We start from the raw sequence: 21,017 nt of genomic DNA on the forward strand, positions 1-21,017 counted from the left end.
ATCTTTATGTTATGACTGGTTTTTAATATGATTTCTGGTATATAATAAAAATAACCAAAGAAACAAAGAACATAAAAAAAAATCATTAAATTTAATATTCTCTTTTCTACTATTGACATTTAAACTAAGCTTATGCTTTAAAGAAAAGTTATTCTGGCATCAAGCTAAAAAAAAATCACCTTTTCTTTGGATAAACTGTAAGACAACATCATTATTTGTATGGAATTTGTATAATTTGTTTGGAATTGAAATTTCATTTCTCAAATCTGGAACCAGGTCTGTGCTACATATATTTGCTCACAATTTTTGTTTCAGTGAATATGTTTTAATGTTTTACAAAGAAGTTTCTAGCCAAAAACCTTACGATAAAGCTTTAGTTGGTCTTCCCAGCTTTACAGCAACATAAAAGGAGGGGAAATATTCCGGGTCAAACAGCATGATATTTGGAATTACATACTCAGGGTAGAAAAAGAGATAATTGTTTGAATTGTTGCTTGAATTCTGACCCTTTTCTTACCAATGTGGACCTGAGTATACTTGTACTATGAAGGAAAAAGTGAAAAATAATTTTGAGGAAAATATTCCATCTATTAAGTTTTTATATAATTAATGGGAAGTTTTTCCAAGATTTTTATTATGTCCTGTGCATGTGTATGTGAGGACTATATTTGTAAGTAACTTTATGTTCTTAGTTAGGGATCATGCTTTGTTCCATGGGCTGACATTTTCTTTATTGATTGAATTTTTCAGAATCCATTTTTAAAGGATTACATTTTTAATTTGTTGAAACCACTGTTCTGAGTGAAATATATTTATAATGATTTTTATTTTTATTTAGAATGGTCTTCAAAAATATACATTTTTCTACCCCCAAATACTTCTTTTTCTCCAGCCAAATAGTAATTTGTGAACTTTTATGTTGCTCTAGTTTATAATTTATATAAATGCAATTAATAACCTGTGAGGTCCTGTATAAGTCCCCTAACCTAGTTGACCTGAATTTTATTTACTTGGAAAATTGAGAAGTTTAGATTAGAAGCTTGATTCCATGCCATTTAAGAGGATGGGTATTGTATCAGAAAAATTTTCATTTGTGATATTCTTCTCTCTAAACTATTAAACATGAAATTTTGTATGTCTCAAAGTGCAGATTACGTTCAACAACTCTTTAGTATAAAAATAGGCTTACTTTGTTCTGCTTTTAAATTGCCATAACTCCCTTTTTTCTCACGCTCATTTCTGAGCCCTACTTCCCAAAATTCTATTTATGGGTTCTGATGTAGTATCTTGAGTTTCAAAGTCTCTAAACAAATTAACTTTGGGAAATGGTAGACAAGATAATATATAAAGTTCCTTTCTTCAATATGTTCAAATGTTGTCTCGGATGTGAGCTATGTGACTCTGGTCAAATCATTGAATCTTTCTCAGCTTCAGGTCTCTCATATGCCAAAGAGGGATAATGGCACAAAGCTGTTATGAAGATTAAATGAGATAAAATATGTAAAAAGCTTTGCACACTTTTAAGTCCTATTATTGTTAGCATCTTCAGGGAGGCTGAACTCATCTCCTCCCATGGTGGCCCATTCCACGGAGTTTTAATTGTCTGGAATCTCTTCCTTACACCAAATTTCAATTTGCCTCTTTTCTATCCTTTCATAGTAGTTCTGCTCTCTGAGATTAAGCAGAATAAGACTATTCTCCTTCCTGTAACAGTCCCTCCAATACTTGAAGCTAGCTATCATCTTTTCCTTTCCTCTCTGTCTTCTCCAAGTTAAATTCCCCTAGTTCTGTCACATGATATTGCACTATATGACCATCCCACCATCCCCATTACCCTTCCTTGGTGCTTTCCAGTATATGTTTCCCTTTGCAAAGGTGATACCTAGGGCACTAACCATCAGTACTCCAGACGTGATATACCTAGGATGGATGAAGGTGAGAATACCCTCAGAGTAATTAAAAGCATTAGTGTCCAATGTTACACAAGTAAACACAAGTCCTGAGAAAGTTTTGCTGAGCCTACTATGTCTTTGTTGTGAATAAACCAAATATTGAAGAAATTAACCTGCCCTTAGGGAGTCACACAAACATTGAATAGACATATCATAGGGACATATTACTACCAAGCAGTAATTCATGTGCTGAAGCTGGCTCCTGATTCCAAAAGAAGGGTTGAGAATTTAGAACTTTAGTCAAGTAGTCCTAGATGAATAATGTTTAGCTAGCAAGGGACCTAAATTTCCTTAGTATATTTTTCTTTAAAATGTTTATGTTCTTAATTCAAATGAATACATAATTCTATAATATTCTCTTTTAGAATATACATTTATGTTTTAATTAAGATTTCTATTTTTGGTAAAGAGGCAAATTTTAGTTCAATTTGTTAAGGACCATGAAGAGATTGGGAGCAGAGTATTTAGCTCGCATAAAAAAATACTACCACCTAGTGGCTAACACATGTCAAACAGGATTCTTTTAGGACCTTGCTAAGTCTCAGAAGGATGATTGGTGCCTTCTAGATATAAGCTACTTAAGTGATATTAAATAGCATGTGGAAAACGTTACATTGAAATTTCATCTTACAAATATATTTAACATTTTGGTACTTTACACCCACAGTAAAATATATGTTTTTTGAAAAAAAAGGAAACCACTTTTATAATATAAATTCCATCTTTTAATTTCCCATTTCTATTTTTATTACTCTTTGTGAGTGATCAATTCATAAGGATCTTTAGTATAGCATTTGTACAAAGCACTAAGTTGCTTACCTTAATTAGAAAACTGTAGAAGATTTAGAACTCAGTAGTAACTTGGATTTTTCATGATAAGTTGCTAAAATCTTAAATAATAGAAATTTAGTTTGTATTTCAGAAAATGCCTTCTTTGGCCTCTCATTACAGCATTTGTCTTATGGCAGTTCCATCTTACATGTAGATGCTGCATTCCAGCAGACCCTCTGGAGTGTGACCCCAATCAGTTCAGGAAGTTTAATTCTGTTTAATTAGAAAGCTTTTGTGGGCTGGCCAAGCAGATCATCTCTTTTGTAATTTTGTTGAGGGTTTATGAATAATCATCCCATTTACTTCATAATTCATAGTTCATCGATCTAGAACTGGAAGAGTTCTTAGAAATCATAAAGTCCTATCCCTTGATATAAGTTTCAGGCAGATGTGCTGCAACCTTGATTGTTTTTTCTGTCTAAACAGCATCTGGATGAAGTAGCTCATGCCCCACCGAAGAGAGCATCAGGATGAGATTCAGAATGACCTGATTTAGAATCTTGCCTTCTTCACAGACTAGCTACAGGAACCAGAGCAGATCAGTTGACCCTTTAATTTCAATTTCTTCATCTGTAAAATTAGAATAAATAAAAGTAATATATAAAGAAAAGTCAATAAAAATAATAGTAGCACCTACCTCACAAGGCTATGCCAAGGATAAGCTCACATGAAATAATTATACAATGTGCTTTACATATGTTAAAATGCTATCTAAATGTTATCTTTATTACTCTTAGTAAAGTACTATGTAAGTATTATTGTTATTGTTATTATTTGCAGCTGAAGTGATAGCACAGCAGAAAATTAATTGTAAAAAGAATCACATAATGATCTTGTTGATAATAATAGGTAGCCTTTGCATAGTACCTGAAGGTTTGCAAAGTGTTTTGCCAGTAATAGCTTATTTTATCCTCTCACAATCCTGGGAGATAGATGCTATCATGTCATTGTAGAGGTGAGAAACCTGAGGGATAGTGGGATTTAAAGTGATTTCCTCAGGGTTTTCATGACTACTAAATATGTGAAGCTATATTTGAACTCAATTCTTTTTTATTATAACTTTTTATTGACAGTACATGTGCATGGATAATTTTTTTACAACATTGTCACTTGTACTCCCTTCTGTTCCAACTTTTCCCTTCACTCCCTCCACCCCCTCCCCTAGATGGCAAGCAGTCTCATACATGTTAAATATGTTATAGTATATCCTAGATACAATATATGTGTGCAGAACTGAACAGTTCTCTTGTTGCACAGAAAGAATTGGATTCAGAAGGTAAAAATAACCTGGGAAGAAAAAACAAAAGTGCAAACAGTTCACACTCATTTCCCAGTGTTACTTCTCTGGGTACAGCTGATTCTGACCATCATGGATCAATTGGAACTGAATTAGATCTTCTCTTTGTTGAAGATATCTGCTTCCATCAGAATATATCCTCGTACAGTATCATTATTGAAGTGTACAGCGATCTTCTGGTTCTGCTCACTTCACTCAGCATTGGATCATGTAAGTCTTTCCAAGCCTCTCTGTATTCCTCCTGCTGGTCATTTCTTACAGAGCAATAATATTCCATAACCTTCATATACCATAATTTACCCAACCATTCTCCAACTGATGGGCATCCGTTCATTTTCCACTTTCTAGCCACTACAAAAAGGGCTGCCACAAACATTTTGGCACATACGGGTCCCTTTCCCCTCTTTAGTATCTCTTTGGAATATAAGCCCAGTGAGATCAATTCTTCCTGACTCCAAGTCCAAGAGCATTCACTATGCCTGACAGCAACCTAACTCTAAAATTGAAAAAGTGGAGAATTCAGACACACAATCCAATCATTTCTTTCTTCTTCTATCTTTTTCTCTCCTTTTCCCTCTTCCTTTTTCTCTTCCTCTCCCTCTCCCTGTCTCTATCTCTTGACATCTCTCTCGCTGTCTGTCTGTCTCTCTCTCTTTCACACACACACACCCCACCTACATCTATGCTATGCACACATAGAGTGTTTTTAACAAATGTTGGAGCAATCCATCAGGACTGACTGGAGAAATAAAGACAATTGGGGACAAAGAAAATCTTTCTGATCTGGTGAGATTTCTAACATTTCCACAGGCTGCTTCTGAGACTTAGAATAAATGTCTGTGAGGGTCTGAGAAAAGTCTAAGTAGCTACATTCCCTGTGATTGCCTCTAACTTTTATCATCAATTGTCATGTTCTTTGATTAGTAAAGATATGATCGGCACTATTATAGTCTTGAGTGTTGCATTTCAATTCAGAACCTGGGTCCCTTCAGACAGGATTCATCTACTTGTTTTAAAGATAGGAAATGACTTAGTGACTTGGCTAAGGTCATGTAGCTAATAAATTTCAAGACGATGGATTTGAATGTGGAATCCAGCTTTAAAATCAGTGCCCTTTCTACTTTACCACATTGTCATTGTCTTCTGTTAATACAGATAAAGGAATGCATTTAAGTAATGACTTGGAATTTTACAGTGGTCTGAAGTATCCTTTGAACTTACTGCAGTTATAATTAGATTATATGAAAACAAAATTATATTGCTTTAAAAAAAAGTCCTCTAGGAACTCAAGCAAAGTGAAATGTACGGTACACAAAGTAATAGCAATATTCTGGGACAACCCGTGACAAAGGACATTGTTATTCTTAGCATTAAAATGATCATTACTACTCTGAAGGACTTAGAGAAAAATCCTATCCATACTCAGAGAGGACGGATTGTCTGAATACAGACTGAAGCATTCTCTCTTCCTCTCTCCCTCCCTCCTTCGGTCTCTTTGTCTGGGGAAAATCTTAAATAAATAAATCAAATACAAAAAAATAATGTTGCTTTGCTTGTAGGAAAGTGGTATACATCAGAATAGGTCAGATTTCACATTATGTAGATTTCCTTGATGCTATTAGAAAAGGAGGAAGGGTATCATATAAAATGACTAGTCATTGAATTATTCTTTTTGTCATCTACAGAATTTCCTAAAGTGTCCACAAACTGCCCTTTTATTTTAATGGGACAGATAATTGAAATCAGGCCATGCTCTCTAAGAATTTCTAGAGTCTTTGTTCTTGGGAAGATAATAAGAGTAGTGCTCTTCAATTAGATGGTGTTCCAGGTAAAAATTGCATGAATCTCTGTGATCAATGACAAACAACATTTCTTCTCTTTTCAGGATATCTAATTGGAGGCGATATGCTCAGATTGCTTCGTGGTCAGATGGCTGAATGTTTAACTGGGCCTTCAGGGGAGCTTGGAGAGGAACAACAAAGGTTGGTGTTCAGGCTCAATGTATAGAAACTTGGATTATTTTGTAGTGATTACATTTAGGAGCATGATATCAAAGTGATCAATTTCTTGGTGTTTAGATTCATGTAACAATTTTTTAAAACATAGGATTTAGGAAAAGTTTCAGTCACATCAAAATGGAAGGATAAACATTTTCTTCAGTCCTCACCAACTCTTACACTTCTATAAAATAGAAAAGATATTGCAGAACATGAAGTAATTTCTTCCATATTCTGGGGCACCAAGGATTTAAAGGAGATAATTCAATAAACTAATAATAAAGAAGGCTAATACTATCTAAACACTAATCTTCTCTCTCAGCACCTTTATCCCCCCAGATTCCATCACTCATCATATTCCACAAACAAGGCTGGAGGAAGCTGAGTCACAGGCTTGAAATCTAACTCAACTCTGCAGAAATCCAAAGTGCAGAAGCTTGCTAGAGGTTACTACAAGAACACAACGGCATTTGTGCCTCCACATAGCTCAGCCAGAAAACTGAAGCACAGAAGGAATTGGAGAAGGCCACTTGTAGTCCTGCGTGATATTCCACCAAGTCTGAGAGAAAGATCTCATCATGCAACTTTGGCCATTTCCGTCCCCTCTAGAAGTTATTTCCAATAGAGATAAAGCCTAGTATGTGGTAAATTTCCCATCATGAAAGAAGACTGACATAGCTTTGAAATCCAGCCCTCAGGAAGTAAAACTACACTCCAAGGCAATAGAGTCAGACAGTTAGAAACAAAGAATTCTAAGGAAAAATACGCCAACAACTTGAAATTATTAAATATCTCAGGAGGAAGGTAATTCAATTAAAGACCATGAGTATAAGCAGATAAACCAACAGGAAAAATATTATTAACAGATGGGGGAAGGGAAAGCATATATACATTTATAACGTATCTACTACATGTCAGGCTTTGTGTTAAGCACTATTGATAAACATCTTATTTGATCCTCACAAAAATTCTGTGAGATGGATAATATTATTATTTCCATTGCATTGTTGAGTAAATTGAGGCAAATATTGGTTAAATAATTCATCCACAGTCCTATACAATGAGATAACAGAAGGAATTGTGGGTTCCAGATCATCCAAACAAGGATAAATAATTGAAAAAAATTGAATAAATAATTGAATAAATGCTGCAAGACAAAGCAAAATGAAACAACTAATGAAGCTGAGGACCCTGTGGATTCCACAGCATAGAGCATAGAAACACAGCAAGACTCTATTGAGTTGTTACAGAGTGAAATTAGAGTAGTAAAAGGAGAATTTTTAGTTTACAGAATATACGTAATTGGCAGAATGGAAAAATTTGAATCCATGATGGCAAGTTATATCAAAGAAAAATAAGAGGAAATAACTGATTGGGAACACAAATAGATGGAAGTGAAGAGCTATCTTGAAGAGGAGAAATGAAAAGCAATCACATTAAATCAATCATGATCTCCATTCAAGCAAAACATATTGCTCTCAAATATAGGAACCAACAATTTTAAAAAAAACAGGTTAAGGATTACAGATTTCATAAAAAATTACTGTAAATCAAAATGTTAAACACTACAATGCAAGAAAACTATCCAGAGTTTCTGTACACAATGTACCACTTGCCAAAAAAACTACAACCATTCTGGAGAGCAATCTGGAATTATGCCCAAAAAGTTATCAAACTGTGCATACCCTTTGACCCAGCAGTGCTACTACTGGGCTTATATCCCAAGGAAATACTAAAGAAGGGAAAGGGACCTGTGTGTGCCAAAATGTTTGTGGCAGCTCTTTTCATAGTGGCTAGAAACTGGAAGTTGAACGGATGCCCATCAATTGGAGAATGGTTGGGTAAATTATGGTATATGAATGTTAAGGAATATTATTGTCCTGTAAGAAATGACCAGCAGGAGGAATACAGAGAGGCCTGGAGAGACTTACATCAACTGATGCTGAGTGAAACGAGCAGAACAAGGGGATCATTATACACTTCAACAATGATACTGTATGAGGATGTATTCTGATGGAAGTGGATATCTTCAACATAGAGAAGAGCTAATCCAATTCCATTTGATCAACGATGGACAGAATCAGCTACACCCAGAGAAGGAACACTGGGAAATGAGTGTAAACTGTTTGCATTTTTTGTTTTTCTCCCCAGGTTATTTTTACCTTCCAAATCCAATTCTTTCTTTGCAACAATAACAACAACAAAATTCAGTTCTGCACATATATATTGTACCTAGGATATACTATAACATATTTAACATGTATGGGAATGCCTGCCATCTAGGGGAGAGGGTGGAGGGAAGGAGGGGAAAATTCGGAACAGAAGGGAGTACAAGGAATAATGTTGTAAAAAATTACCTATGCATATGTACTGTCAAAAAAAGTTATAATTATAAAATTAATTTTAAAAAATCGTTCCTTGGGAAAAAAAATTTACAGATTCCATCCAGACAAAAGCCATGTACTTCAAACTCCACAACACATAATCAGGACATTTTACAATTCCATTGGCAAGCATCAAATTTTACAAATAACCAGGAGAAGTACCTTTAGATGTAAAAAGAAAGAAAATTCAAACTACTTAAGACTATTCTTTATCCATCAGAAAATGCAGGAGGAAAAGAATACAATTTCAGAATGCAAAAGAACTCAAGATACAATACAAAATAACCTTCCTGACAAACTTGACTCTAACTGTTAATGGGGGAAAAATGTCTATTCAATAAAACGAGGATTTCAATATATTTCTAGGAAGAAAATTATTCCAGAAAGTAATTTGCTTTTCAGATTCAGAAGAGAGCAGAAATGACAAGAAGAGTACAGAAATATAAGAACCAAAGCAACAGTAAAAACAAAATAATAGAAATAATAATAGGAAATTTCATTCTAAAGAAAAATCAAGTAGACTAGGGTGAAAGTAGAAATCAAAAGAAAGTACCGGTAGAGAAACTGGCCTGAAGAATTATGTGTTAAACCTCACATACCATCCACTAATTGGGCCATTTTTAAAAATAGCACTAACTTATAGAATGGGTGGATACGTGAAAGAGGGAAGAGGAGGAAGAAGCTAGAGTGGAATATTTGATATCCCTTATCAAGTCAAAAGCTTTAAGTGAAGGGGAAATCACTCCTTTAGTTTTTCAGGAAAAAGAAGGGTTTATAGGGGAATTGGCAATTCAAAAATAAGGGAAAATAAAGAAGGAAATTTTATCAAGTGATGAGACAGGGCTCCCACTGTCAAATACTTCTATGGGAGGCGAAAGGTTCTATAAAGAGAAACTGAGGTTTTTACAATTAAAAAAAATCTCTATGGATTTGGTACTTAGGATACTCATTTAGCCTAAGGAGAAAAGGGATCCTCTGCTGGGAGTAACTGATTTTTCTAAGAGTATGAAGGCATAGACCTTGGGAAGAGATTTCAAAACAAATGAGAAAAGATGACCAAAGAGAGGACAAATGACAACAATGAACAATCAGTGATATAGGAAAATTTCTGCCATGGATAATATCTTTTCTTTCCTCTTAAGGAATTAACGTCTATTAAAGTGAGACACAAGATAAAGAGGTAGTCTAGAGGGCAAGATCTACGAGACAATGAGAGAAGCTATATAGAAATGATAGATGTGAGTGCTAAGACTGGTTTAATAGGAAGTATTATAAGATTTTTCAATGATGATTATCTTGGGGGATTATGGAAAAGTGGAAAAGATTCCAAAAGAGTGCATTCGTTTGGAAAATGGAAATTTACTTTACATATTCATTCATAACACTATTTTCTAAATGCATGTGACCTTAATATTAAATATCTTTGTATAAAAAATTAGAAGGAAACATGATTATATATAACTCTTTATAACTTTATAACTATAAGTAGGGAATGTATTTTAAGTAAACAAGGAATAAAAATAGTTTTAAAATAGATAAAATAGATGAAATAGATAACTGATTCATGACAGAAAAAAATTATTGCACCCAGAATTAAAAGTGGCTCTTTTCAACAATGAAGTTTTTCACATCAAATCCAATAGACTTGCGATGGAGAAAGGGGGCTATGGGGACTGAATGTGAATTACAACATAGTATTTTCAACTTTTTTGTTGTTTGCTTGCTTGCTTTTTTTTTCTTTTTCATTTTTTCTTTTTCTGATCTGAATTTTCTTGTGCAGTACAATAAATGCAGGAACATGTATGCAAGAACTGTACATGTTTAACATATATTGGATTACTTGTTCTTTAGGGAGTGGAGGAAAGGGAGAAAAATTGGAAATACACGTTTTTGCCAGGGTGAATGTTAAAAACCATCTTTGCATGTATTTTGAAAATAAAAAACTACTTAAAAAAAGAAAAATGGCATTTAGGCTCTCTTTTCTGATTGTGGTAATCCAGAGATTCTTAGATTCTCTCTTCTTGCTTTGTTTTCCAAGTCAGACTTTTTTGTAATAAGAGATATCTTAATTTTACTCTATCTTCCCAATCTGCTGACTTTGTTTTAATCATCCTTATTGTCTCCTGGAGTCATTAATTCCTAATTGGAGTAGTCAGATTTTTAGAGCATTTATATACTTCTTCCATTAATCCTTTTCCCAAGTCTCTCCTCCATAGTTTTCATTTGTTTTATAACATGTACTTAAACTCTTGCCTCATTTTTAAAAAGAAATTCCTCTAAAGCTTATTAAGTTTTCTTAACCAAAGGGCTATAAAACTACACTCTCTTTGATGCAGAATTTTTTCCCACTGGATCTGTATCCCAAAGAGATCATTAAAAAGGGAAAAGGATTCATATGTGCAAAATGCTTGTAGTTGCAGATTAGGAAATGTGGGAAACTGTTTAGAAGAATTGCACATATTTAACTTAGATTACTTACTATTTAGCAAGTAATCTTCCTTCCCCTTGGGAAAAGGGAGGGAGGGAGAAAAATATAGAAGGCAAGATTTTGCAAGGGTTGAAAACTATCTTTGCATGCATTTTGAAAAATAAAAACATTATTATAATTTTTAAAATAAGTAACTCCACTTTAACTACGATATTTCTCCAGTCTGACTCTTTATATACAAGGTAAGCAAATGTTTTCCCCAGTATCGTTCTTATCACTCAGCATTCCTAAAGAACCATCCCATTTAACAAATATTTTTAAAATAAAAACAAAACAAAACAAAAGGAAAGGAAAACACAATTAAGAATAATTTACCTAGAAAATGTATTATAATCCATAATAAATAATGGATAATGAATAAAAATCTAGAGTCAGCCATGAAGTCAAGTGGAGCATTGCTAACGATAAGCCTAGCAAAAGAGATGGAATTCCTGCTGAGTAACTAATCTAAAAAGATGATGATATTAACATTCTATATTAGACATGCCAGCAAATTTGGAAAACACAACAGTGATCACTGGATTGGAAAAGATTAGTTTACATCCCAATCCTAAAGAAAGTCAATGGCAAGGAATGTTCAAATTACTGAACAAATCCACTTATTTCACACCCCAGCAAGATTATGCTGAGGATTCTGCCCGCTAGGCTTCTGCAATATGCAAACCTAGAATTACCACAAAAGCTGGCTGGTTTTGAAGGGGCAGAAAATTGTCTTTATCTTCATTGATTATCATATTAAAGCCTTTGACTATGTGGATTACAACAAAACATGGCAAGTCCTTCAAAGAGATGGTACCATCAAATTATCTTACTTGTCTTCTGAGGAACCTGTATGCGGGACAAGAAGCAACAGTTAGAACAACTGATTGGTTTAAGATTGGAAAAGGAGGCTGAATGTTATCACCATATTCATTTAACTTAAATGCACAGTGCATCCTGAAAATGCAGGCTGAATGAATCAAAAGCTGGAATGAAAGTTGTTTGAAGAAATAACAACTTCCGACAATACAATCTGATGGCAGAAAGTGAAGAGAAATCATGCACCTTTTTGAGGAAGGTGAAAGAGAAGAATCTGAAAGCTGGCTTGAAGCTTAACATAAAAACACTAAGATCTTGGCAAGAGATCCCATTGCCTACTGACAAATAGAGGAAAAGGAAGATATGGCAGCAATGTTGGATTTTATATTTTCGAGTTCAAAGATCACTGCAGATAGCCATTGCAGCCATGAAATTAAAAGATTCCTTTCTTTGGAAGGAAAGCTCTGGCAAATCTGGACAGCACAGTAAAAAGCAGCAACATTGCTTTACTGACAAAGTTCTGTATAGTTAAGGCTATGATTCTTTCAGCAGCAACATATGGCAGTAAGCATTGGATCTGATTCTTATGTATTCCTTATAATAGCCAGAAAAAAATTTTCTTATTTCAAAGTTCCAACTTTCTCTTGGTTCATATTTATTTCCTGCTAAGTATTATCTCTGTCCCTCAAATTATTATTTGCTGAACACAAATAATTGATATCCCAATGAATTGTGAAACACTTCTCTCAACTCAGGTTATGTTCTCTGTGTAAACTTACATATCTCCATTCCTCTCTCACAATAATAATTTATAAGATGTGTGCTAAAATCTGGATTTTATATACATTATTTTCCTAATGGTCAAAATCAATTTATGATACAAAAATAAAATGAGATCAGCTTTACCTGACTTGTTCTTCATAAAACTGTAGTACTTTGTTATCTCAGAAAATCAAATAGATCCATAGTAAATATTCTTCCTAAAGTCAAATATCAATTACTATGAATTATTTTCAGCAATTTTTGTCCAGTTTCATTTTCTAGCTACTATCTGTGTTCCTGCACACATCTTTTACAGTGTCATTATTCCTTAGACACATTTGAGGTCAGCAAAACATAAACATCATAATAGCTGTGCCAGTAAATCCCATTTTACATATCATGGGGGAAAAAAATCAGGCCCTTGTTATAAAATTCTATTACAATGAGATCTTCTAGTAGTCTAGTAACAAAAACCCCTTGATATAAAACCTGAAATTGAACCATGTTGTATAAAAGTTTATGCATGAGAGGATTATATCCCAGTGTGCTATCTTTTTGGTCATAAATTAATATTTTTTCAATTTTTTTCTAAACCTTTAATTTTTTCTAGTAAATTTGTTCCTCCACTCCCTAAAGAACAAGTAATCCAATATATGATTTGAAAAATATTGCTTTATGAATCATGTTGAGAGAGAAAAATCAGAGCAAAAGGGAAAAACCATGAGAGAGAGAAAAAATAAGAAAAAAAGGAAGTGAACAGAGCATGTGTTGATTTACTTTCAGTTTCCTTAGTTCTTTTTCTGAATGCAGATGGTATTTTCTGTTCGAAGTCTATTGGGATTGCCTTGGATAAACTTTTAAATGAATGAGCTGACATTGTCACATGGTTTGACTAGACAAACTTTTTTTTAAAGAATTTGAAAATCCAGTTAGACTACATTGTAATAGTAGAGATCTTAGAACCAACCCATAAGTACTGTATGGAAAAAAATATAAGAATATACGTTCCATTGTCAGTTGTGTTTTTGGTGTCTATGAAAGCAAATGCAGTAAAATTACTTACAACTGAGGCCCTCATCAGCACAACTGAATACCGTGATTTTGGTCAAAAAATTAGGGCTGGTATTGTTTGAAATTTATTTGCCTTTTACTTGTCTTTTTATCTGTTTCATAATAGCTTATGTTCATATGGCCCTTTGTGTTTACAAAGTAGTTTGTATACATCAACTCATTTAATTCTATGTTCCTTGCTCTCTTTTTGTAGATGATATAATATTTAGAGAGGAGATAATTTCCCCAATATCGAACAGTTTAACTTGTTCTTTAACTCTCTAATTTTCCTTCCTAATCTCCTTTTTGTCACATCACATAGGTTCAAATATTCAGTTGTCCCTCTCCTAGAAGAATGTCCTCCAGATGACTACAATGAAGATATTATATGTGAACTTATATACCTGAAAACCTTAACAATCACCGAGTCTCACTTGTATTTTTTTATATAGGAGCAAGATGAGGCTCATTCATTCAAATGAAAGAAATGCTTTAGAGTAACTTTTAATCACCACTCACACTGGCTCGCAATGTCCCACGACCTGGCCATTATATTTCCTCAGGCTTCTGGAATTAGTCCTTAAATGTTGGGAAATGCTATTTTGCACTCTCTCTCTCTCTTTTTCTCTGAGATTTAGAGCTCATTCAATCGTGATTATAAATATCTTCAGATAGGCAATTTGGTTTAAAGAAGAGAGAGGCAAGGCATTAAAGTTGTATTCTAATAAGATTATCATCTGAACACCTCTCTTTCTATGTATAAATAGACTTTTGGTGAGTGATGCTATAACTTTCTTTGTATTGTCTTGATCACATTTTTCTTTGTATCTCTCTACTTTCACCCTTAGCTCCATGCTTTGGTCTTCTCTTCAGGCCCAGGAAGAGGAGATTCTTCCACTTAAATATCAGCCAAGTCTGTCACCAAGAAAGCTAGAGGTGATCCACAGCTAAGAGATCGTCATTGTCAGCAAATCTAGCACACTCCCCCTCTTCCTCACCCCCTGTAATGGAAAGTTGCTGAGTCTTCAGGAGATTCAGATCTCCCATTCTGTGGCCTGGCTTTGGCCTTGGCCGCCACCGCCGCCAGTAGAAAGGTTGTTTTTCTAATGCTGTAATTCATGTGTCCAATATGCCCACCAGGATTTTCAGTTGATATTTGCTGGACTTCATTAATATTTAGAAAGGGACTATATGCCAAGAAGGCATAGTGAGATAATTGTTATAAAACATTCTGCCAGAAGTTTGTGTTGTACTTTCCTGTTACTTTATTCAGATTTGGGGGGACTGTGGCCTCAAACACAAAGAGTATATGTGGTAAAGAGATAATTTATCATCCCTGAAAGTTCTTTTGTTTGCATCCTCAAGATGTAAAGATTTTTTTGTTTGTTTTTGTTTTTGTTTTGTTTTTTGTTTTATTTGTTAAGTATTTGTTTTTATTTTTTAAAGTAATTTGATTTTATCTTGGGCTGTTTGTAGAGCTTTAAATCTGTGAGCAGTCTATTCTTGGTTACTAATTTAACATTACTGTCTGCTGTTGTATGGACACTACTAAGATGCTGATGGAAGACAGAATATCACAAATCTTCCTAACACTCCGAAGGTTTCAAATTTCATTTCCAGCCGAAGGATAAAGTAGATTTATTTAGGAATTCCCACTTAGTGGCTCAAGATCTGTTGTTGCCTGATAAATTATCAGTATTAAAGGGATGGAGTAATTTTAGCCTTATACAAGCAATAGATAGAGAAAATAAATGACTTGTTCACACACCCAATTAGTGGCTTATGAATATTTCTTGTCATCCTAGATATTTCCTTTTTTATGGCTAAACTCCTGAAGAAATCTTTCAATAATAGGTACCATTGCTTCTTTTCCTCTCCCTTTCTTCTTTTTTAAGCTCTGGCTTTGACCTTATTAGTTAACAGAAACTATTCTTTCTAAGTTATTAACAGATTCTTATTGGCAGACATGAAAATAGTCTTTTGTCACATCTTTCTTAACCCATTTAACTGTTGAATTCTTTCTATTTTGTGGCTCCTTCTGCCTGCAAATACTCAACTAGGGCTCCTCATGTTGATTCTTTGTCTTTGCACACATGTCTGTAATGTAGTTTTTCATCGTCTGTACTTCAAGGAGTCCCTGATTTCTGGAGTCACTACCTGTGTAAGGACTCTTCTGGTTCCCCAACACCTAGTGTTTTCACCTCTCCCACATTCCCCGCATTTATTTTGTTTTTAATTACATATATTGATGTTGTCTCCTCTCATAAATTTAAAGCTCATTTAGATCAGGGATTATACGCTTTATCTTTGTATATCCATCATTTACTGTAGTGTTTGAATAAATGACGTACTCCTTATTACAATAACAGAGGTCTTTGTAATAATAAGAAATATATATATTATTAATAGATATTATAGTACATAGTGATATTTGCTTAGATTTTAGAACATATAGTGTGAATTTTAGTAGAATAGAGCAAAGACTCCAACTTTTTCTATATTACTGATAATAGAGTTGTTGATAAATATGTCAATATTGTCAGTATACTTTCCATAGTCCATTTCCCCCATTTGAATTATAAAAGTAACATTTTATTGTCTCCTATTTCACATAAAAACAAATTTCAACATTCTGTTTTTTTAAAAAAATTATTTCCTTTTTTTCTACCTCCCTCAATGAAAAGGCAAATAATTTAATATGTTATGTGTGTGTGTAGTTATACAAAACATATTTTCTTATTAGCCATATTGTAAAAGAAAACATGAAACTAAAATTTAAAGATAAACTAAGGAAAAAATTTTAAGTATGCTTTTGATCTGTATTTAGACTCCATCAGTTTTTCCTTTGGACATAGTTAAATAGAATTCTTCATCAGAGTTGTCTTGGCTCATTGTATTGCTAAGAATAGGTAAGCCATTCTTAGTTATTCATCTTACAGTATTGTTGTTACTGTGTACAATGTATTCCTGATTCTACACATTTCTCTTTGAATCAGTCCGTGTAAGTCTTTCCAGGTTTTTCTGGTAGCATATTCCTTGTCATTTCTTATGGCCCAATAATATTCCATCAAAATCATATACTACAACTTGTTGAGCGTTTCTCAAATGATGGGCATCCCCTCAGTTTTCAACTCTTTGACACCAGAAGAATTGCTATAAATTTTTTGTACATATGTCCTTTTTCTTTTCCTTTTAAAAAAAATTCTTCCTGGATACAGATCTTGTAGTGATATTGCTAGACAAAGGGGATGCATAGTTTTATAGCCCTTGAGAAATAGTTCCAGATTGCTCTCAAGAATGGTTCTGATCTCTGAGTGACCACAAGGACCCTTTTCTGTCCTTGAACCATGAAGAGGGTCATTTGCTTCATTGTGGTCATAAACTCTGCTGTACCAGAGTTCCTCCTGGCCCTGGAATTGCTAACCGGGACTGTAACCCAGATCCAAATGTGGGGAAAGCAACAAATGCCAGACCCAGTGCCAGGTTCTCCTTCTGACCAGTTGTTTGACCCCTTTACCCTCTGTAGCCTGAGAGCTCTGAAAGCATCTGCTGTGGCTACTGATTCATTCACTTCCTTGTGATTGTTCCCAATTTGCTGGGGTCTGGTCTGTGTTGGTGTGTGCCGGAAATGCTTGGAGTAAGAGTGAACTTAGACCATTGACCCTGCCTCCAGCTTGATCTGCAACTATCTTCCAGGGAAGGAACCTATGGAAATATGAGGAAATATGAGACTGGTGCTGTGCTCCTGCTTCCCTCAGCCATTGCTTCTAAAGAAAGTTCTAGTCTCCAAAGTCCTTAAAATTAACTTACATTTTGTTGTAGCATGAAATCACATATGTATATGTAGGTATATGCATATATACACACATATATACATGTACATACATACACCTATATCCATATATGCGTATAATATATATTTCATCAATTGAAATGACACTAAAGAAAACATTCATATATTAGTTTTATCTCTTCGTTACATTTAGGTCAATATGGGTTATTGTCATCCAGAACTATCAGACTTAATCTTATGCTAATCTTTACATCTATCTTAAACTTGTACATATATATATATATATATATATATATATATATATGTGTATATATACACACACACATATATGTGTGTATACACATATTTATGTATGTATATATGTATATGTGTGTATGTGTGTGTGTTCTTCAGTTAAAATATGATCCCCTTAAAGTGAGAATTGTCTCATCTTTCTATTTATATTCCTCATATCTAGAACAATATTTTCCAGAGCATAAGTGCTTAATGCTGGTGGTTCAGTAGAAATAAATAATCTGTACCAATTTTTTGGATTCTTCTTCCTGACCTACCTCAAAAATTGACTTCTTAAAATTTTCGTGCCTGATTATTATCCAACATAGATTTATTTGTATGGATTTTATGAAGTCCAATTGATATTCTTACCTTTTTAATTGCTGTTTCCACTTCTTATAGTATTTTGGATTTGGGGACACTGTCCTTGATGATGTTACTAGAGTATAGGATTTAGAAGTTAAAAAACACATTAGCTATAATTTATTGTGCAAAGAGCTTAAGCATATTTTAAATTTAAGACCAAATTAGAGATTTTAGCAACTTTATTTTGTAGTATACTTATGAGTGAACTCACATGAACTTCTAAAAATACTTGTGTAAAGAAGTGATATTTAGACTAATACAGATGTTGAAACTTTATTTTTATCTAAAGAATGTTAATTCATATTTTCCTTCTAAAATTTGATATTTTTTAGAGATGAGCAGTTTAAATATGATTAGGATTTTGATAGATTATATATAGCAAATGAATCAATCATACGTTCAATTATTTTTCTTCCTTTAAAAATTATTTGAGTGATGGTGGGAGATTTTCTGAAGATATTTCTATTTCTTCCTTCCTTTGATTACTTGTTTCAGAGATCCTGATCACAGAGTATTTTTTCCTTTTGATCAGGGTATATAGAACTGGAAGAGACCTCAGCTTGTATAAGTGAATGTTTTCATGGAACATATTAAGGTGTTTAAACTTAGAAATGAAGTGATTTGGACACCACTGCAAATAACCAATTGATAGCCAGGGTGGGTGCACCCAATTTGATATTGGTAATTAAAGGCCATAGTAAGATTTTGAGCAAGATAGTGGCATAGTGAAATGCAGGATGTGGTGAATGTGAATGAAAAGAACAGAATGTGAAGAAAGCAAAGAGAAGGAAGGATAGTTTAGAAGCTGTCGATGAAAAATTGATGATGACTGGGACTCAGATGTGGCAGTGGGGAAGTGACATGGTTGAAAATCATTGAAAAGGACTTAAGATAGGTGTGGGAGAGAGAGAGAGAGAGAGAGAGAGAGAGAGAGAGAGAGAGAGAGAGAGAGAGAGAGAGAGAGAGAGAGAGAGAGAGAGAGAGAGAGATTGAGATTATGTGGCCTAAAAGCCAGAAAGACTTAGGTTTGAGGCCTGCACTGACATAGACTCTGATAAGTCACTTAGCTCTCTCTCAGTGCTCTAAGTCTCTGAAAGACTCAGTTGCAGAGAAGCTACCAGAATTTTATAAGATAATCTGTCCTGTTAAAAAGACAAGAAGGTGAACTAGCATAGAATTGGTTAAAGACGGAAAAGACTTTAGAAATAATGTTATACAGATAAGTAAACTAAGGCCTATATTGTGAAAATATTTACCTAGGATCACACTACTTATCAGTAGTGTGGATCTATAGCTTATGTCTCCTAAATAATCACCCAATACTCTTATCTTATACCATAAGGTGATTATAAACACAAGTGGATTTTATTTTTTTATATAACTAACCAAAAAAATATGACTGAAACCACATTCATAGTAATCTGGAGTAGACCTGACTTAACTAGTCCCCTAGGATAATTGATTTTTAAAAATGAGATATTCATAAGTTATTAGTTAGCAAAAGAAGAATCATTTAGCCATAATGAAAGAAGTTTATCCATTTTAAAGATAGGCACGGTGAAAAACCTGGAATTAATTTAACTGCTTAAGCATTTTTGCCTAAATTCCTCATCCTGATTCATTTGCCAAGCATCAGATTAGACACCTAGAGCACCTAGTACTTGTATTTTCCTCTGAATCTATGACCCAGGTTGTAGCAGAAAACCTTTTCTATTATTTTATTACTACAGATTCAAATTACTATCTTTTCTAAAAGGAAAGCTTGATATGATTTTTAAAAATCTAAAAAGGAATGATTGCTTTAAGAATAGAGGGGAGAGCTAGTTTTATGGTATACTGTTATAAAATAAAAAAAGAAATTGTACAACTTTCTAACATTTACTTATTCTACCTTTCTGATATTTGTTAATTTAATACCTGATATAATTTAGAAAATATCATACTAATGAATTTTTATGAAAGAGAAACAATATAAACTACTAAGAAAACATTAAATTTTGTCTAATTCTTAATGGATCTAAAGTATTATTATTTTTTGTAGATGTATATGCATGGGAATATGTGACAAAAATTTTTGTGTGGACATGTCTTTTATTCCATGGGGGATAAAGGGAGAAAAAAGCAGTATTTTATGGGAATTCATTTGCTTACTTTTATGTCATTGTAATCTTATATCAACAACTTTACCACCCACTGTCACTATATCCTGAGTTTCTCATATTTTCCAATAATCTCAAACAGAAATTGAGATGTTTAAATTTGTAGCCAACTCATTGAGATCATAACATATTTTAAGAGATACTTCAGAAATCATAGTAGATATATTTTATTTTGTTAGCAAAATGACCAAGATCAGTGCTGGACAGGAGTGGAAAATTGCATCTCTTTTCTTTATGTAAGAGACTATAGTATAAAATATTGTATATGATGTCATGCATGGTTACTACAATACTTAATTTCTTGAACTATCCCTTTTCTCTTTCTAAGATTTTGGTTACAAGTGATCATTGATTCACTGGGTATAAGAAGGGTAAGATGTATTCAAAAATGAATGTGAGGTAAAAACTTATTATAAATAAATATGAGATGCAATTTATGTTAAACCCAGTAAAATTTAGCCATTTAAATAGTTGGTGGTAGTCATGGGAGAATGAGAGCAGCAAAGTAATTGAAATGTTTCTGCTGAATGCTTATCCAAGTTAGTTTAAATTGTTCCAAATGTTTATATCTTCTATTTCTCAAATGCACTCCTACTCTATCACTACTTCTTAGAATTCTTTGTTTCCTTAAAAACTCTGTAGAACTGCTTTCTTATATGTGAAAATTTCCCTCATCCCCTAGCTTCTAGAGGCTCCATTCAGGCTTGCCCATCTGTTTGTTTGTATACATTCATTTATGTATATGTTGTATCTCTTTATGGAGTGCAAGATGTTTAGGTCATTATTTAATTTTTGTTGTTGTATTGCCTTCCCTTAACCTGTTTCATGGCATGTTCTAGGCATTTAATCAGTTTGTTGTTTGGCTCT

The sequence above is a fragment of the Sminthopsis crassicaudata genome, chromosome X (assembly GCF_048593235.1).
Source record: "Sminthopsis crassicaudata isolate SCR6 chromosome X, ASM4859323v1, whole genome shotgun sequence".
NCBI lineage: Eukaryota > Metazoa > Chordata > Mammalia > Dasyuromorphia > Dasyuridae > Sminthopsis > Sminthopsis crassicaudata.